Source organism: Mauremys mutica, chromosome 1 (assembly GCF_020497125.1).
Source record: "Mauremys mutica isolate MM-2020 ecotype Southern chromosome 1, ASM2049712v1, whole genome shotgun sequence".
NCBI classification, from domain to species: Eukaryota; Metazoa; Chordata; order Testudines; family Geoemydidae; genus Mauremys; species Mauremys mutica.
In genome coordinates, this window is record NC_059072.1 from 9,408,049 (window position 1) to 9,434,671 (window position 26,623).

Genomic DNA, 26,623 nt, shown 5'->3' on the forward strand with positions numbered 1-26,623 from the left:
CACCCTCCCCCCTCCAAAAAGGGTGGGTGGGTGTGTTAAAATGAAATCCGCATGGATGCCGAGATTCAATCCAGATCGGCTGCTTAAAACGAGCCACGACTCCAGGGAGGGAGGGAGGTTGCTGCATGGGCGATTTGTGCGCGAGGAGCGGATGCTGGTCCTTAGATCCAGATGTCGATCTAGTATCGTCAGCATCTGCCCGTCCGCGCCGTTCGAAAAGCCAGAGCCAGCGACTTGTTAGCAGGCAAGTTTCAGTGAGGTGGCGGGCGTGGGGTGTGTGTGTGTGTGTGTGTATTTGCCGTCGCCTCTTGAGTTCCCCCTTCTGCCGGCCTGCAGCTTTCCCGGGAGGTCCCTTGCTCGGATTCTCAGCCGCGGGAATGGGGGATCCCGCCCCCCACATCTGGCAGCCGCTAGCGGGGCAGGGGGCTGCCAGGATGGGCTTTGGGAGCGTTCCTCCCAGATCGGCCCTTGGAAAGGGATGGGGGTTGCCAGATCCTAGCCCACCGCGGCCGCCTAGTCTCGACGTTCCGCCCCCCCCCCCCCGCCCCAAATTTCATAAGCTCCCCGTTTGTTGAACTTTTCTGGAAGAAACAGACACACTCCAGCTGCTGCTTCTGCGGTAGTCTTTCCTCTTCCTTTCCCCTTCCCCTCCAGCCTCCACTGCAAAATCAGCGCTGGGGTGATAAAGTTTCCCCAGCAGATTCCCCTGTGAGAGCCAGAGACTGAAGTTATTCTGGTTTGCCTGCCAGAAATAGAGGCAGATGATGCCTTCTCTTTAAAAAAAACAACAACAAAAAACCAAAAAACACCTGTGTGGAAAATGCTAAAGAAATGAGAGAACATGGTCTGGGTGAGAGACTTTATATTGGGGTTTTTGTGGGCCCAAAAATTGGGGTGTGTGTCTTTCTCTATAGATAGGTGTATTCCTCTGTATGTGTACATAGGAAAATGTGTACAGGCTTTATTATTGGGGCTGTTGTTGAACTCTGAGTAAAGCTGGAGTGTGTGTGTGTGTGTATGTGTGTGTGTGTGTATCCATTGTAAAGCAAAAGCCATCCAATCTGACAGAAGATGCTTTGCCTGGGCAAACCACTGTGATCTCTCTCTCTCCCTTAGTTCCCATATACTGTATTTTCAAACTTTTTCTTCACTTGACAAGGTTGGTAGCAGACCCTGTTTCCCTGGGAGAATTATAGTTTTGTGTGTGTGTGTGTGTGTGTGTGTGTGTGAGAGAGAGAGAAACAGCCCTTTTGCTTGATTGAGGGGGGGGGGGAACACCCACCTCCGATTGGCAATATCTAGGGAAAGAGAAAACAGTTTCTTTTCCACAAGCTGTTGGTGAGGTTTTTTTAATATATCTAAATCTAGCCTGCACAGTTAGTCCTGATAAATCTCTTTGTGCCTCTGTGTACTGCAACTGAAACCTGAATATTGATGCTCCTCATTTATCAGACATATGCCCCTAAATTATGTAGACAGGGAAAAGTGATCTAAACACTGAGCGGCACATGGTTTTGATAGAAATATAATACTCCAGCAGCAGATGAGGTCCTCCCAGCTAAATCCAGGCTTGCAAAGCCTCATCAGTTTGAATATTGTTTAGCTTTATAGTGTGTGTGTATATATAAAGAGAGAGAAACCTCCCCATATACCATCACCCACTTCCCTTCTAGGATTTTATAAAGTTATTGCTTTGAGGAAACACTCTCTCCTATAAATGGCATCTTTATTCTTATGAAGAGGTGGTTATGCAAAATACGGGGTTGTATTTTTTTTATATATATAAAGTGCAACCTGGAGTCTGCACTAAACTGGTTTCTAGTACAACATTCAGGCATTAATTAGCATCTATGCAAAAAGCTTGGTGTAATGCACTGGAGTTCCATGGCTTCCCTCTGCCACAAGGAACATGTGATTTGTTACTCAAGTTAGCTAGGCGGTGGATGGGAGTGAACTGCCGCACAGGTAGGGGCGTGTGTGCGTGTGTGTGTGTTTTGAAAAAGGGGTTGGATCTGTGTGGCAGGTGCACAGCTGTGACTGCTAGAGGTTGCTATCATTCCAGGGAAACCATGAAAAAGGTTCCAGGGAATTTTACAGCCAACTCAATACCTTCTACCCCACCCCCCACCCCGAAGGACTTATCTTGAGCATGCACCAGCACTCCACAAATATTTTAGAAGGCATAAAGCATGTTAACTTATTCTCTTTATCTGTCCTCAGTTTCACCCGGGTGTTTATAAAAGCTACTTAAATCTGTGAATGCAGTGAACCAGTGGAGCATGGGGTTGCTTGCCTTTGCCTTTTTTGTGATTTTTAATTACAGTGTGTGCCTCTCAGTGTGAGATTAGGTGCTTTCTCTCTCTCTCTCTCTCTCTCTCTCCCCTCCCCACCCTTCAGCCACAGTCTGAAGGCTTCAGGGCTCGGAGAAACATGTAGGTTATCATTTTGTCTAGTTTTTTTTGGGGGGGGAGCTCTTATTAAACATGCTCTTTATAAGAGATCGGCTTCAAACAGTGCAACAGATGTGCTCTATGTAGCTATGTCTGTTTTTCTTACATGTTCAGATTGAAACATACAAAAAAAAAAATCCTAAAGGATAAGATTTTTCTTCCCAGCCTGAATATAGTCAATGTGGGGACACCTTTAAAATAAGTGTTTCCTTTTAGTTAGATCTCATTTAAAAAAAAAAAACAGCCCCCAGCCTTTCACAAGAATCTGCCATTCAGTCCTGTCTTGAATTTGTGGCAGTCGGAGAAATCAATGGGATGCAAACTTCATGACAGCTGCATGATTTAGGTGTGGCTTACCTCGAAGATGGGCATTTAAAAATACTTCCTTATGATAAATCCCGGTGCTGTTTGGGAGTCTTTGCTGGATAATTGTAGCTGCCTTCCAGGCACGAAAGGCAGTTGAGTCCATTCAGCTTGCAATCCAGCTCTTGGCTACTATGGTGATGAGGGCTGTAGAAAATCCTTCCCTAGACAGAGTTTTTCCCTTGAGAGAGAAAATACTCACACCTTCCCCATCAAACTACCTCCAGTCCCCTCTGTGTACATGGAGTGGTTTGGCGCTGGGTTTGGTTTGCTTTGAGGCAAACCAAAGTGATCCAGGCGCACCAGCACTGAGGACAAGGCTCCCAAGTGAACCTTTGCCACTGAGTTATAATAGGTTAGTTTTTTTAAATGGCTCACAATTGAGTTAAGGACCTGGATTTCGACGTCTCTGGCTTTGTTGGGCTGGGTCGTTAGTCCTCTAATTTCACATCCACTGGCTGAACTGAGAGCCAGGAGTCTGGAGTTCTGTGGTCGCCGCTACCACTGCCTCCCCCTTTGGCCTTAATGAGCCACTTTGCCTCTCTGTGCCTCAGTTTCCCCATCTGTGTATGGGTACAATAATGGCTACCTACTTCCCAGCGGGTGTTGGGAGGGTTAATTTATGTGTTAAAGCACTCTGAGCTCCTCAGAGGAAAGGCGTGTGAGTCGGAAGTATTACTGGAGTTCAGGCTTAGTTGGGGTTAACGCTTATTTGGAATTCATTTCCTGTTTGGAAGGAAAATTGAAAAGCAAAATCTGAGACGCCTCGTGTTTGTGAGCTAGCACGCCTCTGCTGTGTGTTGTGACAGTATTAATGGGGGAGCCTTTTCAGTTCTGGGGTCAACAGCGCCATGCTTTGCGGATTAGGATCTCAACACCATCCTAGTCTAACATCTTAAAGAGACGGTGCCTTATTTTGTCATCTAGTCTAGGTATTTACATGGCCCGCAACACTATTGCATCTGACAATCATTAATGGATTTCATTGTGTCTGCACTCTGGGAAGTAGGGATTTATTATCCTTGTTTTATATATGGGGGAATAGAGGTCTAGGCTAGATTAGGTGACTCTCCCAAAGTCATAAAGGGTCTGCGGTTGTGCTGGGATTTGAACCTGGGTCTCTCAAGTCCCATTCTAGGATCTTATCCACTACAGGGGTGGCCAAATTTACTGACTCTCTGAGTGGAGAGCCAGGATGTGTCTGCTGGGATTGGACGCTTCAGCCCTGGCGGGTACCTCTTGTGAGGCAGAAGTCCCAAGACCCCCCCTCCCTGCAGGGCAGAAGCCCTAAGCCCCACCACCCTGCTGCAGGGCAGAAGCCCTGAGCTGCTTCCCCCCACCCCCGCAGTCTGGTTATGAGAGGGACGGGAGGGGTGCTTGGTGCGCTGCACTTTAACTGTAAAACAGCCACATGTGGCTCGCAAACTGCAGTTTGGCCATCTCTGCATTAGACCATCTTTTTGCTTGCAAGTGTAGTCTGGGGTGGGGTTGTCATCCTGAACGCCTCATAGGGTATGTTACTGACTGAGCAGGTTGCTAATGGTGACACTCTCTGTAGCAAGAACTGGGTAAAGGCCCAATCCCAGTGCCTGCCTTTCTGTGTTTTTGAAGGGCTTTTTCTTTCTTGTATTGTTTTCCAAATAGACTGTAACTCCTCCCAACAACAGTCACGGAGGCCTGACCAACAAATTAGTCTGTGTGCGCAAAGTGCTGTGCTGTCGCAGTGCTGGGCATTGGATGAGGAGCGTAGTTGTGTTTCAAGCGCATTCGCTCATGAGAGTTTGGGGTTCTCTCTGCTTTTCCCACAAGCTGCTCAAGCGAAGAAAACTGAGCACTCCTGCGGTGTTTGGTCTTTCAGAGATCTTGGAGCCCTTGAAAAAGCATAATTATCCCCATTCTACGGATGGGGAAACTGAGGCACGAGGCGACAATTGGTTCAGCCCAACTCCCGTCAACTCAAAGGGGTCTTTCCACTGACTGTAACAGAAGTTAGTTTGGAACCTAATAGCTAGCCCAAGGTCTTAAGCAGTGAGTCTGTATCAAGATCCAGCTCTTCTGACTCCCAGTCCCTGTGCTTTAATCACCATGAGAATGGGAATATTCAGGATGAAATACTTGCAAAATCCCAAAGACAACTCAAACATGTTGAAATTCAAGTGGCACCAGAATGCCTTAAAACGAGGAAAGCCTGGCCTGGTAATTAAAGCATGAGGCTGGGTTGTCAGGAAGTATGTGTAATTGTTCTAGACGTGTCACTCACATGCTGGGCCACTTTGGCTGAGTCAGCCGCCCTGCCCCCCCCCGCCTCAGTTTCCCCTCTTTAAATTTGGGGTGCCAGTCTTTACAACAGCCTGGGAAGTGTGGATTGTAACGCATGTGGATTGCGGGCACTACAGAAATGCTAAGTATTACTGTGATGATGAAAGCCTATTGTAGTAGCTGTCTTTGGATAAAAGCGGCCCTTTCTCTTTATTTTTTTGCCTGGTACTACTGGAGCTATGTAGCTGTCTTTTTTCCCCTTAATTAGTGTTTCTGCTGTTCTAACTTGGTGCATTCTTTGCTCTTTGGCATCCTTTGTAACATAAACAAAACCTGCCCAGCTAAGAGGACCTAAACACTGAAAATGTTCCAGCTGAGCATTTACTATAGCCACGAGCATGACTATGGTGCCATAATGCAGACATGCTTGTTCACAGCACTCGTATAAAGTCCCCCAGGGGCCGAAAACTTTTTAAAGGGCCCTCTAGGTTTAAAGATCTTCTTCCTGCAGCTTGCTAGTGATCCCATGTTAGCCAAGGCATCCAGGGAGTGTCTCCCAATGCTCCCCCAGGCCTGGGCATTATTGGTGATGAGAAGCACTTTAGAAACCTTACGTAGGGCTGCTCTTGGATGGAGGCCCTAAGCAGAACTCTGCTAGTTCCGTCCACCTTAAGTGCCTGGGTGAATTTGATGGCGAAAGGTGCTTGATTGATGTTCCTGGAGGGCAGACTGAAATCCAGAGAACAGGATCCGTGCAAGCTTCCCTCCGTGCTCCTTTGCCTCCCTCCACTAGAGTGCATCCCTACCCTGCAGGCAAACCTGCTCTGGGCATTGACAGGTCATTTTGTCCTTGACCTCACTGCTGAGGCTGCCACCTAGTGTTGATCTCAGTAGTGGATTTTGTTTTCGGGACCCTTGTCCCACTAGGAAATGGACCAAGACTGACTGAATTGTTTGCAGAGGTACTAAATTGCAGCTGCTACTAACCCAGGCTGGATTTGAACTGGTGACCTGGTAGCAAGCGCCTCTGTAGCCAACCCTCATCTCTCCTGGCTGCAATGTCTGTTTTCTGACTTCCCTTCCAGCTGTATCTGTTTGTGTGCAAGTGGCCTGTCTGGGTTTCCACACCAAGACTCTGAGCCATCAATTAATGTGAGGTGACTGGCATTAGAACTTTACCTTGTCCTTTTGACAGGGTGAATGTGTGGCTCTAATGCAGACAATATGGAATCAGTTTCCATTAAACGCATCTGCATGATCTATTCTCACACTTTTCTCCCCCTGTCCTCATTGCCTGTGATGTACAAGGACCGGGGAAATAAATCTTGATGCTAGATGAACTCTCCAAGCCAACGCAGCATTGAATGCATGTAAATGTTTTCCAAAATGAACCACTCTCTGAACCGGCTTTTGATTCCATTTGAGTGTGAAATACCATATTGGAGAGGAAAGATGGGGGGAAGCATAGTTTATAACCCCAGAGCTGTTTTGCTCTTAAATCATTAAGTGGCACAGTATGTTTCTCAATCTCTGGAAGCGCTGGTACCTGAACCAAGAATTGTGTGTATAGATTTTTTTTCACTCCTTCTGAAGTGAATAACAGTTGCTAACATGCACTTACTAACAAAATTCCCCTGACGCCCATTCATAAAGAACCGCGCTGGTGATTCTATCAGCATTAAACTGTTTGGTGACTGAATTTAGAATTATAGGAATCGGAGCAATGAATTAACAGTAAATCAAATCCTGGCTGAGATTTAAATGCAAAATATCTTGCCGAAATGAAGTAATCATAAGTCAAGCACTGGAGTTCTGTCAGTCTGGGCTTCTGAGAAAGGAGCACAGCCCCTTTGAAATAAAAACCATGACAAGCCCATGTATTGATCCCCAGCCGAACTGGGAAATTGCCACTTCATTTCTTCTATAAACTGTTTGCTTGATTTTTATTTTTGGAAGGGAAGATGGTTACACTGGGATGGTGGGAACGGGTTTGAAAATTCTGTGCTCGTGTTTCTGTTTTACTTGGTTAGAGCATATTTGATCATCAACAGTGTGTGTTGTTGTGTTATTTTTTTTTGACTAGGGATTTGTCCATAATGTTACATTAGAAAGAAAACTCAGTTAGGAGACGAAAGCGGGGTATCCTGTTGCAAGAGGCTATCGATGGAATAGCAAGCACTTGATGCACAATGCAGCTTTGTTGTATTTTTATAGCATCTTTGTACAAAATGTATTGGAAGGAGACTCTGCTTCTGTCACAAGTCACTTGCTGGACAAGTCATTTAGCCTTTCTGTGCCTCAGTTTTCCCGTCTGTAAATTGTGGATGATGGTACTACTTTTGAGTTCTGTGGCTCTGCAGTGCTTTGCAAACATTACTAATTAAGTCATAATTATACTTCCTAAGTGAGATGGATGAAAGTGGGAGGGGGGGATTCAGATCTGGATTAGCCCATTGCTAATTCATTTCTCTTTCCTCTGTTTATTAGACGTGTGTCGGGATGGGGGAAAGAGGTTTTTAATGGGAGTATATGGAGAGGGACAGGAAGGTTGCTCTAGATGAAAGGAGGTGCAGAGGAGAAAGCTCTCTCATCTGTTCTGTGCGAAGAGACAGAACGGAGGCTGTAAACCTGGCAATTTTCAAAAGGAATAGATGTATAGCTGTTCAAGCTGGGCTAAAATTTCCCTTCACATTTTCTTTGATGGAAAATGACTTTTCCATTGAAATGGAAACTTCCCCAGGAAATTTTTGTTTTTAATGAATTTGGGGGGGGGGAGGAGGGACTTGGCTGAAAAATGTTTAGCTTTCAAGTGTTTTGGCTGCCCTTCCTCCCCCAATGGATAGAAGCCCCTAAGACCGACTCTAATTGTTATTACTTTGGGGATGGGGGGGTTCGTTTTCTTTTTAACACGGTCTTATCTTTCTTTGAATTCTTTGTTTTAATAATAATCTCCCCCCTTTTACATGGGACTCTGAGGGAAACTGCCTTCCCCCTTCCATTATGCTTGGATTTTCCTTTTATGTCAATGAACATCTGTCCCTTTGCAGTCAGTTCTCTGTTCCCCATTTGATCCCATGTTTCTTCCTGGATGTATGGAGCGGTGGGGGGATGCCATCAGCTCTCACTGGGAGCTGAACACAGGATTTAGAGTATGAAGACCATGAGCTTCTACCACTTGAGCTGAAGGTTGATTCTGGTAGCTGTGGTAGTGGACCAGCCACTAGAGGGGGACACAAACACTTACTGAAGAGTGGGGTTGCATATTCATTGCATTGTCGTGTCCGTGCTCTGCAGTACTGCCCTCTGCTGGGTAGAATAATAGACCTGCTCCGAGTGTATGTTGATTTTGGCTCTCTAGTGCAGGGGTCGGCAACCTTTCAGAAGTGCTGTGCCGAGTCATTTAGTCACTCTAATTTAAGGTTTTGTGTGCCAGTAATACAGTTTAACGTTTTTAGAAGGTCTCTTTCTGTAAGTCTCAGAGTCGCAGCCGTGTTAGTCTGTATCCACACAAAAAAACAGGAGTACTTGTGGCACCTTAGAGACTAACACATTTATTTGCGCATAAGCTTTTGTGGGCTACAGCATCCAATGAAGTGAGCTGTAGCCCACGAAAGCTTATGCTCAAATAAATTTGTTAGTCTCTAAGGTGCCACAAGGACTCCTGTTCTTTTTTCTATAAGTCTATAATATAGAACTAAACTATTGTTGTATGTAAAGTAAATAAGGTTTTTAAAATGTTTAAGAAGCGTTATTTAAAATTAAATTAAAATGCAGAGCCCTCCCGACCGGTGGCCAGGACCCGGGCAGTGTGAGTGCCACTGAAAATCAGCTCGCGTGCCACCTTTGGCACACGTGCCATAGGTTGCCTACCTCTGCTCTAGTGTTTGGGTTCCCAGAGACAGAAGGCTCAAGCATCTCCTTTAGGTGAAGTGGTCGAGGTCTGTTTTCTTAGAACAGAAGGACTTATGTTCTTTCCCTGTGTATAGCTGAAGATCTGTATGTATAATAAAATCATAAAGCTTTAAATAGCACATGTATCCCAAAAAGCTTTATCAGCCATAATGAATTCAGGCTGAGAGCTCTCCTTTGAGACGATAAGCCTTGCTACCCTTGTTTCACAGGTGGGAAACTGAGGCACAGCGGAGGGGGGTGAAGCAAGTGGCCCGAATCCTTTGAGTGAGTTGGTAGGACAGTCAAGACTTAGGTCCCGCAACTCCCTGTCGATGTGAAACCACAAAAGGGTTTTTCTGTTTTTCCTTTGAATGCAAGAATGAAAGTGACCAAGATGGAGAGAAGTGAAATTAAAGTGGAAGGAAAATAGAAGAAGGGATGAGAACATCTTGGTTGAAGGACTGATTAGTGACTATCGCTCATAGTACCATCTTGCCATGTTTCCTGTGAGTGTTGCTTCTCAGACCTGGCCTTCTGCGCTGCACGAGCTCTTCCACTCGGAGCGCTGCCCTGTTCTGATTATCCCTGTGTGGCTGGACTGCAGGCTGCATTGTCAGCTGGAGGATGCAGGGGCTGGAGCTGGATTTGTACCCTTGCATGTTCAGGCCTCTGTGTCCTGTCCTGTCTCTCTTAGCCCAGTGCATTCCTGTAAGGGCTCGTTGATATGTATCTGCGGCTCGTTATCAATTTTAAATGCCTCCTTCCTTCACTTTACACTAGTGCCGCTATTATTGTCTGCTGCATGTTTGCACTTTTGAGGTGCTGCACAAAGGGATCATAAATTCACACTTGTCCACCTCCCCCTGCCAAAGTCTTAAGGCACCCAGCAGTTCCATCTTCCCACTTGTCTCTTTGCACCATCTTCCAATCCATCCTTAGTGGCTGGAACTCCTCCCTCTCCTTGTCCACCCTTTCAAATCCCTCCTTCACACAGACCTTTGCGGAGACTTTCAGCGAGGACCCACTCTTGCATTTAGTCCTCCCTAGAGACCTACTGAGATGGTTGCATTCTTCGGGAACGATGCCGCGAAGAGCCTGCAATGAAGCGTGTGCATCTGCAGTCAGTGGGACTCGGTGGTGGAGGGAGCATGGCCTTGTGATTTAAGGCACTGGACTGGGTCTTGATCTGGGTTTGAGTCCCAGCTCTGTTACAATGAGTGATCTAGGGCAAGGCACGGGACCTCTCTGTGCCTCAGTTCCCTAGCTGGACAATGATGGGCTGTGCAAGGATCTAGACAGGTCACCTGCCTGCAGGACAAGCAACAGCAGAAGATTAGACTTAGCCAAAGCCCTGATCAAGTTGGCAGCAGCTTCTTGCACCTACCTATTTGCTAAAGGCGCAACCATGGTCAAGGAAACCAACAAACAACCACCAGCTGAGTTTCCTGGGAGCTGAAGAACAGATTCCAGCATGGACAATTGCCACATGGTCCCTGACCCTGCAATCAAATCAACATGGGTGGATCCTTGCCAAGCCCCAAGGAAGTCAGGATGGAGCCTTATTTTGTGCAGTGCTTAGATGCTATGGTGATGAGTTGCTATAGAAACACATAAGTTAGCATTGTTATTGAAAGGTGTTTCAGTTCATCTTTAAACACAGAACCGGGATATAAAGAGCCCGATGATGTGGCTTGATTCCTCCCCACCCACGTCTTCTCCAGGCATCATTGCTCAGTTGCCCAGATCGCGTGTGTGTGTGTGTGTGTGTGTGTGTGTGTGTGTGTGCGTGCGTGTGCGTATGTACCACCTTCCTCTGCCGTGCTGGGCACCATCCACTGCAGGACACAGGAAACTGCACTTGGATGGCCCAGGGGTCTGATCCAGTTCATCAAATCCTACAGCATGTTTCCGTCATAAGTTTGTTCCTTCATCAGATATGCCCTTTAGAGGGGGATTTGAGTGAAGCGTTTCGTTATAATTAGCCTCGTCATTTCCAAACTAGTAATCGTGTGTCACCATTTGGGGCGAAGCGTTTGCATTAAGTCCTGTAATAATATGTCTGTTCATCCATCACAAATACCATACTCACAGGATCTGTGATGAGTGTCTGGTAAATGCAGTCTCCTATCTTGCTCATTCTACTCCTGCTTATTTCTCTGTCCCCTGTACGAGCCCAGGGGTGTGGACTCAGATGCAGGATGGTAGAAGGAAAGCTTGACTTCTGTCCCCACTGCAATAGGCAGGGATGGAAGTTCCTGCTGTGTGGGGCTCTCTCTGGGTAATTGCTGCACTGATCCTACTTGTTAATTACCCACGGCAATTGGGGGCTCCGTATCTGCTAATTGAGGTGACGTTACAACAGGTGACTTCACATGCATTAGAACACCCACTTACAGCGTGAGATGGTTTAATGGGGCAGGACGCAGCTCAGGGCAATGGATCTGATGCCACGTGATGTGTGTGAATGCTTATATATGAAACAGGGTGTCATTACCCCCTGTCTACTGTCTATGAATGGGACCAATTTCAACTCTGTCATATGTTCATAGGTGTTCTTGAGTCACTCCTCCCTCTGCCCACCAGTGATACTGCCAGACGTCACGTGGCAGCCTTGGGAATTGACACGCAGTAGGAGGCGCAGCAGTGTCACTCCTGGAACCACTACCATCCACAGATTGATGCTGTGTGGTGGATTGTCTAAGATCCTGATCCTGAGAGGGGCCAAGCAGTGATAGCGCTTATGGAAGTCATGGGGGGGAATTGCTGGCTTCAGGGAGAGTTCCTAGAATGTGTGCACATGTTAGTGACCTCTGCTGGATGGAACCAGGCCTGCTCCAGGGTTTGTGTTGCCCTCTAGTGGCTGCTGCACAGGTGGTTGAGGGCGGAGCATTGGCAGCAGGAAAGTCCTGGATTCTACCTCTGCTTTCGGCGTGGTCATGTGACGGGGGAAGTCTGGAATCAGTAAAGTCCCCTGTGATCCCAGCGTCGTGATGGCTGGGGCTAATACTTGACCTCGTTCAAATCCATTGGCCCATGAATGGAGGCTTCCTCCAGTGGTGATGCGAGTGAGAAAACAGCAAGGCACAGCTGAACATTACAGTCCAGTGGCAGTGCGTTTTGAAGCAGGACTCCTGGGTTCTATCCCTTACGCTTCCATGGGTTTGTGGGTTGGCTGGGGCCTATCGTGTTTCTTACATCTAGCTACAGATGTGTTAGACCGCAGGAGTTTCTGTGTCACAAAGACCTTGGTGGCGCTTTACGACTGGGTTATACCCCACTGCTACTCTCTTGCAGAGGTGCCGCGGGTGCATCAGCACTGCCCTTCTATCTTCCCTTCCTACCTGCATTCGCTAGGGCTTACGCAGAGCACTTAACAAAACTTCACTCCTGCAGCAGGAGTCCTTGCTGCTTTCAAGCACCTTTGATGGGTTTATCAAAGCCCAGGAAATGAGGAAATCTCATCAATCATTGCTACTGACTTCTGGGCAAAGCTGCATTAGTGGCCTTACGAGGAAAAATAAACTAGGAGATCAATCAGGCAAATCCTCTCTAATTGCCTTTCATGCCCCGTTAGCTGGCAGCTGGAGAAGGGGCGATGCTAGCACAGACGCACCCCAAGGCACCTGAGATGAGTGAGTCAGTGGGGCCAGAAAATGCAAGGCAGATTTTTAAAGGCACAAAGGGATCTATTGATTTTCAGTGGAACTGGGGAACGAACTGCCCTTTGTTCCTCTTGGGAAATCTCCCTTAGTCTCCACCGATGGCCTCCTGAGATTCCATGTGCTGTCAAGGAACCAGACTTGGGTGGGGGGAGGAGTCTGACTCATGATCCTCTCTGCAGAAAGGGGTAATGGCTCCTGTGCCAGGACAGTGGCTACGGGAGCGATTGCTCCCCTTTGTTTCACTGCTTTAGCTGTGCCCGTGACCGGAGGAACTGGCTTTGCCAGGAACTGAGGTCAGGAGTGAGGATTTATTCTGCTCCTCATCCTGCTCTTGTCCCGAAGGAGCCTGATGAAAAAGTTCCAGCATGAGGCTTCCTTGGTGCGAGAGCAACACCTTCTGTGTCTTGAAGGGGCTCTTAGGGGTGCTGAACATGATATGGCCATCGGTGCCTTGTGCAATTCTTCAGGTTAAGAAAAGAACACTCGGATCTCAAGTTTCAAGGCGTGCCCTGTCGATAGAGGGGTTTTCTACCCCATCCTTTGCAGCATTGCACAATTGGCCAGGGGCAGCGTAGGATTTATTTTTGCATCTCTGAAGCATCTGTTAATAGCTACCGTGTGGAGGCAGGATGCCAGCACTGATGGAGGCTGGTATGGCAGGAGGTGGGATACAAGATGGGATGGACCAATGGTTTAGTGCAGCAAAGAGTGGCAGACTGGATTTAGATGGGCCAATGATATGCTCCAGGATGAAAATCCCTTCATTGAGATACAGCTGAAAGAGCTGGTTCCGGGTGACCTGAACTGACTGCCATTTGTAATGGAGGTGGATCAGACTGACCCTGGTTTCCCCGAAGCTAATGGAGAGACTTGAGGAGGGGCTTTCCCTGCACCCGGGTGCATTTGATTGTTCGCCGTGTTTGTGGGTGGGTTGGATTGTTTTACGGCAGTGACTCTGAGTTGTTACTGAGCCGGGCGTGGGATTGGCGCTACACGAAAAGCCTCAGCCGGTAGCAGGGCCAAAGCTTCCTGCCTGCGTGGCTCTGAGTGGGATATCCAGTGCAGCCTGTGGCCATGCCTCCTGGTGACACTGTAACACTCCTTTCACCTGCCTGTTACAGCTCGGAGTTAGACTTGTTCTTTCCAGCTGTACAGAGTGTGGAGGCATCTCTTTAAAGGACTGGGGGTGGGGGGTGTCTCTGAATGTTCTTTAACTCTTCCCTCCACCACCACCACCCCCATATCAGTCAATAAGGAACATGCAGCAGGGAAAACTTAGTTTTCCAGGCATCAACGCTGCTGCTGTTTCATCAGGTGAATTTCGGACCTTTTGATTTTATATTTCCCTTTCTGCTAAGAGATGGGCCAAGGAAGCAGGGTCTGGGTCTGGAGCAGGCTTCTGGCTCTGATCTGAGAAGGGAGGGTGTAGGTTGGAGGCCAGAGTTTGGACTGTTTTCATGAGCTCTCCATTCAACTGGTGGGAAAATGGCAAGATCAGGTTCCCGAGGAGGTATTAGCAGCATCTGAGTTTGGGGTGAGAAAATGGAGTTGGGAATCAAAACATCAAGGGGTGGGTTTGAATACGGCGCCCCCTCTCCCAGAATTCAGGGGGGTTCCAGGGCCTCATTAGAGGCAAAATCTTGCTGAGGATTCTCGCTGGGCTAGGGCCTGATCCTGAGAGGTGCTGAGACCCCTCATGTCCCACTAAAGTTAAAGGGAGCCGATGATGCTCAGCCCGCATCAAAAGGCACAGAGTGTCTTGCAGAATGGGCCCTTGGGTGTGATCTCCTGCCTCGGTGGCAGTCGGAGTGCATCCAAAGGCAGAATTGTACCCCGTGTGAAAGGGGAAGGACAGAGTCTAGTGCGGGTTATTGGAGAGAGCTGACTATACCCAGGGGTGATATCGCATGTAAAAAGGAGACCGGAGAGGTATTTTTGATGACTTCATATGGGGTTTATATAGTCTTGCATGATGGGGAGTGGAATGGGTTTCCTTGGGGACACGTTGGTTTGTTATTGTAGGGTTGCTCTTCAGTGGCTGTGCTCATGTTTGCTTATTACCCTGGAGTCACTTATAACTCCTGGCCTGCATGCCTGCTGGCTTGGTGTTGTCAGACTGCTCAAGAGGATCAAGGGATGCACCCTGGTTTTTCGTTATTGCAGAGCTGTGCTCGGGTGCCAGGCTGCGTGTGGTTGTCATCCTTCCCCAGCGCCACATCATGGTCGACTGAATTCACCAGGGAACAGGTGTGGAACAAGGGCTATCAGGATGATGAGGGTAATGGAGAGCCTAAGAGCTCGGCTTATTTAGCCTAGCCAAGTGAAGGCTGACAGGGGATCCGATTGCTCTCTATCAACACATAAGGGCCATAAGCAACATTGGCTAAAGGACAGTGTTGGCACAACAACAAATGGGTATAAATTGTCCATGAAAACATTTAGCCTGGCAATTAGAGAGGTTCTAACCATCCTGGAACAGCCTCTTGGTAGGAAGAGTGGGAGCAAACAACTGAACTCGTTCTAAAATGGAGCTCCAGAAGTCCACGAATGGGATTAACTGATGGTGCTTCCCGCAATAGCAGGGTACTGGACTCAAAGTCCCTTCCAGCGCCATGTTCAGAGGGTCCCAAATTCTGCAGTCCAGCCCCCTGCATCCTGTGCCGATGTTCATTTACACTAAGTTCACCCTGGCCCCAGGCAGTTCCCTTTGTTTTTTGCAGAATAGATCCTGAGCTCTTTCCTCTTCCTTTCAACAAAATGAAAACCTAAATGCCTTTTCCCTCTGGCTTGTTATTTTAGAGCTGCTCACTAGGGCTCAGAGTCACTGACGCTGTCTTGGTTTTTAATAGGGCTGCTCGTGTGTGGACTTGTTTTACTGTTTCTCAGAAATATGAGGCTGCAGGCGGACTAGTTTGTTTGTTACGGGTTTGCTCACGAGTGCTGGACGGCATCACGGTGGTTTGCGGCTGAAGGGTTGCTTTTGATCCCCGGACTGCTGGTGTGAACATGTTTGCTTGAAGAAAAGTCATCTAAAGAATGCCATGAATTTTGCAACCTGGTATAATAAAGATATAGGCCATAGTTTGGGTCCTACCTACCAAGACCGTGTCGCCTTTAAAGTGACTCTCCAAATCACAGCTGAGCACTGTGTTGTCTCCTGCCGTAATCTTATATTTTTACAGCTACCGACTGCTTGTCCTGATTCTGCGTTCATTTACCAATTCCAGCAGCATCTCACCTTAGCCAGGGTGGCTTTTCAGCCACCTGCGTGGCAACATCTTTGAGTGGAGCTTTATTACAGCGGGGCAGTGTCATAACATTTTAATAACATCTAGTCAACATGGAGACAAGAAGAGAGACTCAGAGCAGCCTTGATTGGAAAGTGGGGGAGGAGGGAAACAAATTTCATGCAGCAGAAAGAAAAGCGAAGAGAATGCATGTCAAAACCCAAATCTATTCCTCTCCCCCCCTGACCAAGGGAATTGTCTCCTTAGCTCTATTTCACTGGACAAATGGCTCCAAGGGACGAATCTGAAGGAAAATAGCAACTTTAAGACTAGGTTTTCTATACATAATTTCGCAAAGAGATCAGGAAAAGGAAATAGCAAGCAGGCATAATTAGGTAAGTATTATCCATTAGAAGGGGGAAGCATCTATCAAGTCAATTTCCGCTTCAGTGCACAGTCTCTGTACTTTGCATGCCTGATTTTTCAGCCACTCCAGGTGGTGGTATTTGAAATAGGTACTTTCTGAGCGTGAAGTAAATAATCATAACACATGGCACTTCTGTAGCACCTTTCATGGGAGGCACTCGCAACACTACACCTAGTAAGTGAGCCTCACAACATTTCCAGGCGTGGGTAGGACGTATAGTTATAGATGGGGAAACTGAGGCACAGAGTTAAGTGGCTTGCTCAGGGTCACATCTCGAGTCAACTGCAGAGCCAGGAATTGAATCTAGGAACACGGACTCCCACTCCCCTGCTCTGGCACTAGGCATGTTCATAGAATCATAGAATCATAGAATTCAAGATCAGAAGGGACCATTATGATCATCTAGTCTGACCTCCTGCAAGATGCAGGCCACATTAGCCGATCTACCCACTCTTTTAGCAAGTGACCCCTGCCCCATGCTTCGGAGGAAGGCGAAAAACCTCCAGGGACACTGCCAATCTGCCCTGGAGGAAAATTCCTTCCCGACCCCAAATATGGCGGTCAGCTGAACCCCGAGCATGCGGGCAAGACTCTCCAGCCATACCCTCTGAAAGAGGTTAAGAATATCATATCATTGACCCAATTTGACCCAATTAAGTACCAGTTTGGCACTCAATTGACCTATTGACTAAGCCCGTTATCCTATTATACCATCTCCTCCATAAACTTATCTAGCTTAATCTTAAAGTCATGGAGGTCCTTCGCCCCTACTGTTTCCCTCGGTAGGCTGTTCCAGTATTGCACTCCCCTGATGGTTAGAAACCTTCGTCTAATTTCAAGCCTAAATTTCCTGACTGACAATTTATATCCGTTTGTCCTCGTGTCTACATTAGCACTGAGCTATCCCCGTCTGCCACTGAGCGGTAGGTGACTTTGCCTTCTGGACCAGTCTCAATACAAAGGAAGAGTTAAAAACAGAGACGCTGCAAGAGAGTACGAGGTGTGTTAGAGCTCAGCATAGAGGGATGTGAAAACATCATGCACACGTCAGAGCACATATAAGGTGTTCTCTGAAGTCTACAACATCCAGAAAACAGTGCTTCCCAATATCCCAAATACCCTTTAAGCAATGGGACCCTCCCCAATTCAGAGAGCCTAATTTGCTTTCCCTGTTGTGCCCTCTGTTGGCTGTTAGAATAACAGGTCCAAAGCGTGGACTGCAATTATGTAGCCATCAACGCTTGATTGTAACCCATTTTGGCATGGATGCTGAGATTGATTAAGAACCAGCCTCTAATAGAATCCTCCATCTCCCCCCACCCAGCCCCTCCCGTGCCCGCTTCTGTAAGTGGTGTTATTAAGGGCTGTCAAGAATTGCTGTCATTGGCACATCTCCACGGCTGACACCCGGCAGCCCTCAGCCTTTGATTCATCTTGCGAGCTGAATTCAAGAGAGTGTGTGTGTGTGTCCGCGCGCACACAGTTGGCATATATCTGTATCTGTTTGGGTCCCCTTTTAATTTTTTTAAATTTCGGATAAAGAGCCTGTCCTGTCCTGACCCAGGCTTTGGGGGAAGGGATCCGAGCTCTTTATTTCACACCCTTCCCGGTATCTGCCATGATTCTGTAGTTCCTTTGCAGCCATGTCACTTAGAGGGTGACACTGTCATTCAAAGGACACCCATCTCCAGGGTGTCTCGCAGGGGATCTGAGGTGTGGGGGGAACTGGTAGGAGAGTCATGCTACCAGGAGTTCCCTGTTCCTCTCCTTCCCACCCTCTTGCATCTGAGGAAAATCTTTAGCTCTCAGCTTTGCCAGAAGCCCCTAAATTAGCGGCAGTGGTTAGTTGTGTTGACCCAGGTTGTGACGCATTCATCTCCCCTCCTCCCTATTTCTTCCAAGGTGCTCTGAGTGGGGGAAGTATTCCATGCCAGCCCTAGACCTGAGGCAGGTTATTTCCCCTGCCCTAGCTGGCTTGTGCTTGGATGGGTTTAGCCAAGATCCCACGCACTCCCCTCTCACCTGAGTGTTAGTAGCTGCCCCATGGTGCACCAGCTACAGCTGTAACCCCGCGGTGTCAACACAGACTACAGCAATGGAAGGGGTTTTTCTGCAGTAATCCCACCTCTCCAAGTGACCATAGCTAGGCCGATGGACGAATTCTTCCCTCAACCTAGCTGAGTCTGTGCCAGGGGTTAGGGAGCATAGCCACTCGTGGGGTGGGTTTTTCACTTTCCTGAGCGCAGACACTATATTGTCCTACATTTTAAGTATAGATGAGGCCAGAGGTTACTCTCTCCCCGACTCCATGCTGCTACATGGGTGAGTCCCGTGAGCTGGCGTGCAAGAAGGAATGTCACACCCGCTTTTTCACTTGCACGGGGGTCCAGCAAGCAACCTGGCCCACAAGGAAGAAGTTCCTTAGAAACTAATGCAATTTAAAGCTGGAATAAAAAGCTTTTTCCAAACTGCCCCCACCCCCCATTTCTTTTGTAATCTGAGTTGCTCAAAAGGTTCCGTACTACAATAGACAAAAAGACTCCAGACCCTGCTCTGTGTGCAGCTGTCTTGTTCTCTCCTGTGCAGTCTTACTGGGTGTCTTACTATGCCACCCATAATTAGCCTCTTCCCAGGGTCTGGTCATTGCCGTTGCTAACGCAGAAGGTTATTGCAACAACTGCATATTCTTAAGCATGGAAAAAGCCACCCACCCAGGAGCTCGGGGTTCAGAGAGCGTATTTGAAACTGTAGGACGTATTGCTCTGTGCTCAGAGCTTGTTGTCTCTTCAGAGGTCAGTTCCTTATGCCGTTTGACCCATTCTTGGGTTCCTAATCTGCCTTTTGCAGCATAGATTCTTCTGGAGGGGATTGACTAAGGGTCCCTCACATTCTCCCAAACCCTGTGCCATCCACTTTGCCGCATTTGGACTGCCAGGATTACAGAGAAATGGGTTTTAGTTTTATGTAAAGACATTCCCCTGGATTCAGGCTGCGCACCAGCTCTTGTAAGATGGCTGGGGGATACGTGAGCAGAAAGCCAGGACGGAGGCAGTCAGCAGGGGCGTTATCTCTGAGGAGAAGGCCTGTAACAAGCAACTCTAACCTGGAGTTCAACCCAGCTTTATGGCCCTGTCTCCGACCTTTCCGAAAGCCCCAAGCAGCCAGTTTATAACCTTTATCCTGAATCTGCTCTCCAGGGAACAAAGGATTAACATCAGTCAAGCTACTCTCCCCCCTTGCACTGGGTGCTCTGGGACAGCCGTGCAGCCACTGGGAGGTGTAATTCCCAGCACAGGTAGACAGATAGGCACTACCTCCGCTCGAGCTAGCGCCGAAAACCAGCAGCATGGCTGTGGTAGCGGCATAGGCTGGCTGCCTGAGTATGTACAGAGGGGGTCAGGCTGAATTGTACTGGGGTGCTTAGTTCATGCCGCCCTGGCCACGCTGCTGTTTTTAGGCTCTAGCTGAAGCAGAGCTAGCGTGTGTCTGTCTACCCATGCTGGGAATTGCCCCTCTCAGCTGTTGTGTAGAGACAAACCCAGTGCCCTGGCCGCTGCCCGTTCAGTAGTTGTGTGGTGGCATTGCTCAAAGGCACCAGTCAGGATGGCGCGAGGTGCTGTACAGACACAAACCTCTTGTGTTAACACGCACACACCCGGCGAATATGGGGACTAAAAGGAGTTGGTGCACCAACTAAACTCGCACGCGCTCTCTCTCCCCTCTGCGACTCTTTGAACTGTTCCGGTCACCAGTGTTCACCAACATGGCTTCCACTGGCAAATCCTGCCCGGCGAGAGCTAGCGCCCAAGATTTTCAAAAGCAACTAATCATTTTGGGAGGCCTAACGGGAGACCCCTTTAAGGCCTGATTTTCAGAGGGCGGGCAGGCACTCAGCACTGTCTGCAAAGCAAGCCCCTGTCAGGGGTCCCAAGCGGAGGCACCCAAAATCCCAACTCCCTTTTGGGCACCTTGGCCATTGCTGCCTTGTATTTCTTTTCTCAGTTCAGGATCCAGCTGTGCAACATGGGGGGCGTGGAAAGCAGGATGATCAAGCGAGTGCAGATTTATCAGAAGAGATGCATTTCCGTAACCAATCCAGATCACGTAGGCCTCCTCTGCTTTACTTTTCAAGTCTCTTTGGGGGTGAGGTGTGCTGGAGGTGTGGATGCAGAGTATGTCGCGGAGGAAGGGTTTATTTTTGACTTCTTAGTGCCGTGTAGAGACTCTCCATTCTGATGTCCTAGCTTTCAGCTGCAGCAGCACTTGCTCTTCTGCACAGGTCAGACCAAACAAACCGCCAATGGAATGTTACCTTGTTTCCTGTAGCCAGTAAGAGAGGGAACTTTCTCTACTGAATAAGCAGGGGCGGCTCTATGTATTTTGCTGCCCCAAGCACGGCAGTCAGGTGGCTTTCGGCGGCACGGCTGCAGGAGGTCCGCTGGTAATGTGGATTCGGCGGCACGCCTGCGGGAGGTCCACTGGTAACGTGGATTCGGCAGCACGCCTGCGGGAGGTCCGGCGGTCTTGCGCCTTCGGTGTACCTGCCGCCGAATTGCTGCTGAAACCGCGGGACCAGCGGACCTCCTGCAGGCGCGCCACTGAAGGCAGCCCGACTGCCACCCTCACAGCGACCGGCAGGCCGCCCCCTGCAGCTTGCCGCCCCAGGCATGCGCTTGGTGCACTGATGCCTGGAGCTGTCCCTGCGAATAAGAGAACTTTTTTAGCTGAAAGGAGCTAATTTGGTGGGGCAAGGGCTGGGGTAGTACGATCAACATTATGTACCAGTGGACAATTGTCTTCTTACTGTTCATTCACTGTACAGCAGAGAAACTCTTGTATCTGTGTATTTGACGGTTTTGATCCCATATCATCACTGTTTGCAATTAAAGGCTTAACTGTGTGCACCATAGCCCCTATATGCAGACAGCTAATGGGGAGTCTCCCTTTGTGTGAGTGGTAGGGGCATGTGCTTTTGGAGCAAGGGGGAGATCTGAGTTTGGGCCAAAAGCAAACAGCATGGTAGGAGCTGGGATGTGGGGTTGGATGAGCCAACGATATGGTCTGTATGGCAGCTGCTGTTCAGTCTAACTTTGTAACACTGGTCTGTATCTTTTTGACAGTGAGGAGCAAGGCAGCAGGACCCCGGGTTGCTCTGCAGAGGACTCCTTGGTTCTATTTTTAGCTGCTTTAGATTTGTTTTGCTGATTAAGTTTATTTTTTAAAACTTGTGGGGAGATGTTCTCTGTGAAACTGCCCCTGCTGCCCGGTGTGTCAGCACCATTCCAGCCAGGGCTGTAGTCAATTAAGCAGTCCTGCCTTCAGGAACAGGTACTGGATTTTCAGCCCCAACACCTTGCAGCCAAAGCACGAGTCTTACAGGGGTTAACTTCTGAAATGAGAGCAAACTGCAGAGCTGCTTTCAGATGTCCTCCTAGTCCTGGTGTTTGCCGGATAATACTCTAATCCATCCGCGGCCGCCTGAGATTCCACAGCTGTCACTAAACTGCATATCCTGGCTCCTCGGAACTTCCAGCAATGGCAGGAATCGAACTTGAATTCTCCTGCTCCTAAACAAAGGCATTCTATGGCTTGAGCTAAAGGAGAATCTCTGTCAGCAGTAGGGAGCTTATGATTAAAGGTTAATCATTTCTGATTGCAACCCATAGAGGGCAGTGGTATGTGTGTGTGTGTGTGCTTGCATCTGAAGAAGTGGGTATTCACCCACGAAAGCTCATGCTGCAAAACGTCTGTTAGTCTATAAGGTGCCACAGGATTCTTTGCTGCTTCTACAGAACCAGACTAACATGGCTACCCCTCTGATACTGTGTGCACACACACACTCTCTCTATATATCTATCGATAGAAAGATATCGATCGATATAGCTGGCTTGTTACCGCATTTGGCAATTCTATAATGCTCTGCATCTTCAAAGCACTTTCTAAGCAGTAGCTACAGAATCCCACACTCCCGTGAGGTAGGTGAAGTGTCTGCTATCCCCACTTTGCAAAAAACGGGGAAGGTGAGAGACAGAAGTGATGGGACGCTGCAAAGAGTAATTCTGTACTAACTGTACTGTGAGGAACAATGGGGAATAGATGACTTAGTAGTTTTCTCTCTGTACATCCCGCTGATGACCTTTCTAATGTGCCCATCACCATGGTATCTAGCACCCCACCTCTAATTTCTAGGATTCTATGCATAGGTGCTGGAACTAGGGCTGCTCCTGCACCCCCTGACTTGAAGTGGTTTCCATCATATACAGGATTTGCAGTTTGGTTCAATGGCTCCCAGCACCCCCACTATACAAATTGTTCCTGCACCCCTGATTCTGTGGATGAGCAGACCCAATTCTAACACCCCCCCACTTCCAAATACCCCTCACTTCATGCACAACTGCCTTTTAGGCTGTGGGTAAACCAGAGATGAACAAAGCAGATGGTGTTTGGATCTGGATCAGGTTTGTGTTCGGTGGTGACATTTTGGTTGCACCTGAACCAGAACCAGAAAATAAGCAACTTTGTTCTAGTGGAGCTGACCCAGATCTGAAATAATTAATTCTCCGGGATCCTGAGATTCAAGCCCATAACCCTCCCTTTCAGGGGAAATCTGAAGGGGCTTGGATTAGTGGTCCTGGTTTTGGTTGGTCTGTGTTATACCTGTCCCCTTAGCAAAGCGAATCCTGTGAGCAGCTAAGCAATTACCTCGCCCTCGTTGTGGCTGCTCTAGAATGACTGTTGATAGCACCAAGCGTCTGTATGTGCAAACAAAGGGCCAGATTCTGAGAGGCTCTGAGCACCTGCAGCTCCTATTGATGTCTGAGGATCTAACCGGAGAGGATATTTATGAAAGGAGGAAGAATCCACTCTCTACAGATGTGCTTTGCAGCACAACAAGCTGCCTGGAGCGTGGCATTGCGAGGCAGTCCCAACAGCGGCTCATTTAAATGTTTGCTTGTGTGCGGAAGGGCACATTGAAATCCAAGAAAGCTTTAGTGGCAGAACAGCCGGATGAGGCGACCCCCGGTGGAGCTGCAGCGCGAGCCCCAGGCCTCTCGGCACCTTATCACTTCAGGATGCCTTGGAAGCATCTATTCAGGCTCTAAATTGAATGCAATGACCACTGAACTATTTAAAGTGTTCTCAGCAATGGAGCTCGAGTGTGTAATGTGACTATTCTGCTGGCGTTGGCAAAGTAGTTATGGGCTGGGCGGGGTAAGGTGTTGGTTTTTTGTTTATGTGAATTTATAACCCCGGGAGCCATCAGAATGGGCATGTTTATAAAACGTGCAGGAAGGAGATTATAGTATGTGGAACTGCATCGGCGGGAGATCTGTGTTGAGAGTGTGCGTATATAATGCACAAGTGGGAGAGTAGTCTTATGGATTGGGCACTTGCCCGGCAATCAGTCTGCTGCCCCTCACTGGGCCACACGCTGCCGTAGAACTTTGGACAAGTCACTTTCCCTCTTTTGTCCTTTTTTTAGATTGTAAGATCTGAGAGGCAGGGGCCGTCTCTCGCTCTCTGTTTGTACGGTGCTTAGCAAGGAGGCCTTCTCAGCTGGGGCCTCCAGGGGTTACTGTAACACACACAAATGTAGTATTTTAACCGGGGTAGAGTCCAAATATGCCATCAGGCTCAGAGCCCCATTGTATGGGTGCTGCACAAACACCTAGGAAGAGACAAGAGCCTATAGTCTAATTCAACACAAGATGCAACAAGTAGGTATAACCAACAATGGGGAGCCAGGCTAACAGTAACACACACACATGTAGACTGGCGCCGCACAACCTGAGGCTTCCAAATCATTTATGTGGTTTCAAAATCTACACCCCCCCAAATATCAGCCATCCCATCTTGTCCTGTTTTTGGCTATTCTCAGTGGGCAATTTCTTGTAGGCGTCGCAGGAAAAGTTGGTCTTGAATAGAGGTTTGAAGGAGGACAGGGTATTGTCCTTAAAAACAAGGTTGGGGAGGGGTGTCCTATGCACACAGGATATATATAACTGTGTGTGTGTGTCTGTACATTCACGTTCCAACATCAAACACTCAAAGAAAGGTTAGGATATACCAGGGTTAAGATTGTCTGTGCAACTTTAATTCAGCTGTGTTGTATGTGTGCATGCATTATGGTATAGTCTTAAACTCCATGATCACATCCCCCCCTCTTAACTTTCTCTTACTGTATTGTTTTATATGTAGTCCTTAGAAAAGCTAACTGGAAACTCCCCCACCCTCTCATCCCTGGGTATTCCAGTCTGGCTAATTAACCTTCTCCATGCTGTGGTCTGGGCACCAGCAGGGGGCACGGCGAGAGCGGAGGAGAGACTGTGAGTGCCACAATGGTCCCTGGCTGTTGGGAAGAGCAATTGTAGGGAAGGTCCTGCTCCGTCCCTGAAACCCTGCACTCGAGCATACTCACGTGCTCTGTTGGAGCTGGTGCACGTACAGTCCAGTCAGCATATAGGAGCTGTGAGGGGATAAAGCATGCTCAGTGCAGATGTATTCTTCAAAGACTTTATCTGCCAAACTCTAACAAGCTTCTACTGAGTGTATGCAAACAGCAACTTGGCCAAATTGGACAGATTTTCACAGGGAGGGCAAAAGGTGCATGTCTGATACCAGGGTGACCCCCTGCCAAACATTGGTCCTTGATCCAAAGCATGGAGGTGCTAGAGCTTCTTATAGAAACGTTTAAAAAAAAATCTTACAGCTGATGCATTTTCCTCTAATTTTGTCCTCTGAAATGGCTGAACTGTTTTTAGTGAAGCTTTCCCTCCAGAAATTCAGCTCTGGAGGTAGATGCCCAACATGGAAAATTTCAGCCTGAATGGTTAAAATTTGGCAGTTGTGCACAACTGAAAACAGGGTCTAATAATGGAAAATGTTAGGCAGCCTTAAATACTGTATAGGCATTGCTACTTGTGCCACTTATGACACGCCAGAAACTTCCTGCATCACACAGTGTTCTCATGAATTGTATTGATCTGTGCAGAAATATATATAGACAGGCTCTCTATTATACTGTAAATATTCAGTATGTGTGCAAATAATATGTAAATTGATCATACACAGTATCAATCTATAATCTCTCTCATAAGCTTGTCTGTATCAGTATAGCAAGTATTTGTCTCTTGTCCATATTTAATCCTACCTACATCCGTGATGTCTATTCCATTAGTATCCTGAGACTAGAACATAGGACCCGGTGTCTGTAACCTTGGTGCAAGCGCTGTCCTGGCCAGTAAGAATAACTCCCCATTGGCATTCAGACCCTGTGCTGCAGCTGGGTTTGTTCTTTACCTTTGGTTTGATGACGTAATGGTTTGTCAGAGAAGGGAACTTTTAATGAGATTGTTGCCACCTGTTTGGGGGGACCCAGCTGCTCCACTGGTCGTGTCCTGGGGCTGGTTACCATAACCTCCACCTTCCGTCCTCCCTTCTGTGAAATGGGGTAACGATAGTGTCGTGTTAGGCATTAAACGTATCAAGCCACATCCGCCTTCTCCCCCTAAATACCCGTGAACAGAGTAAAACAACAGTTGAGTCCCTACTTATCTGAGCTGCCCAAATAGGCTTTATTATGGCTATCAGAAGACCACTTAGAGTCAATCACCCTTGCCACTGCCTGGCTCAGAATTGCTTCCCAGCAGGAAGCCTCTGCCAGCACAAGTACAGCGCTCTCCATTACACTTTACTCACCTCATTTCTCCTGCGTCTTGGGTGACAGCTGCACTGCCTTTGAGGTTAACTGTGACAAAACCCAACTGAAGGGAAAATCTGAGGAGAGGGATTTTTTTTATCAAACATGCCCTGAGGAAAAGTCCTCGAAACGTGCCATCTCTTGTTTTCTTTGGCCTCTGATGTCCTACTCTCTGGGACTTTATCCCAAGGCTTCAGATGAGGGCCAACTTTGCTATAATTTGGCAAGAACTATTTTGTTTAATGCCATTATGCTATTTTTTTTTCAGTATATCTTTCCTGAGCCATAATTTCATTCAGTAGGAGAGCCCCTTCCTGCGCAGTTCTATTGGAGCTGCAAAATTGAGCTGGAGTTTGGAGCAGCCTTTCATTTAAACGTTTAATCTGTAACAGTGCCCTGACCCCAGTCAGGTCAGAGCTCCGTTGCGCTAGGGGCTGTACAAACACAGAAAAGGATGGTCTCTTTTCCAAAGACCTTACAGTCTAAACGACAAGCTGTGGCAGGTGGATGAGATGAACAAGTGGATGGGGGCAGAGAAAGCAGGGTGACAAAAATAATAGTATGCGACTTACCATGAAATGTAGGGTGCTTCCAGTGATGATGGAAATATCACACAACCGCGTATCTGGCAACATTTTTGCATT

General features: G+C 47.9%; 1 protein-coding gene across 4 annotated transcripts in view; it reads left to right on the forward strand.

Moving 5' to 3' along the window:
- The window catches only part of PLXNA4 (plexin A4), a 684,054-nt gene that overhangs the window by 33,303 nt on the left and 624,128 nt on the right, over positions 1-26,623 (forward strand). The window lies entirely within an intron of this gene.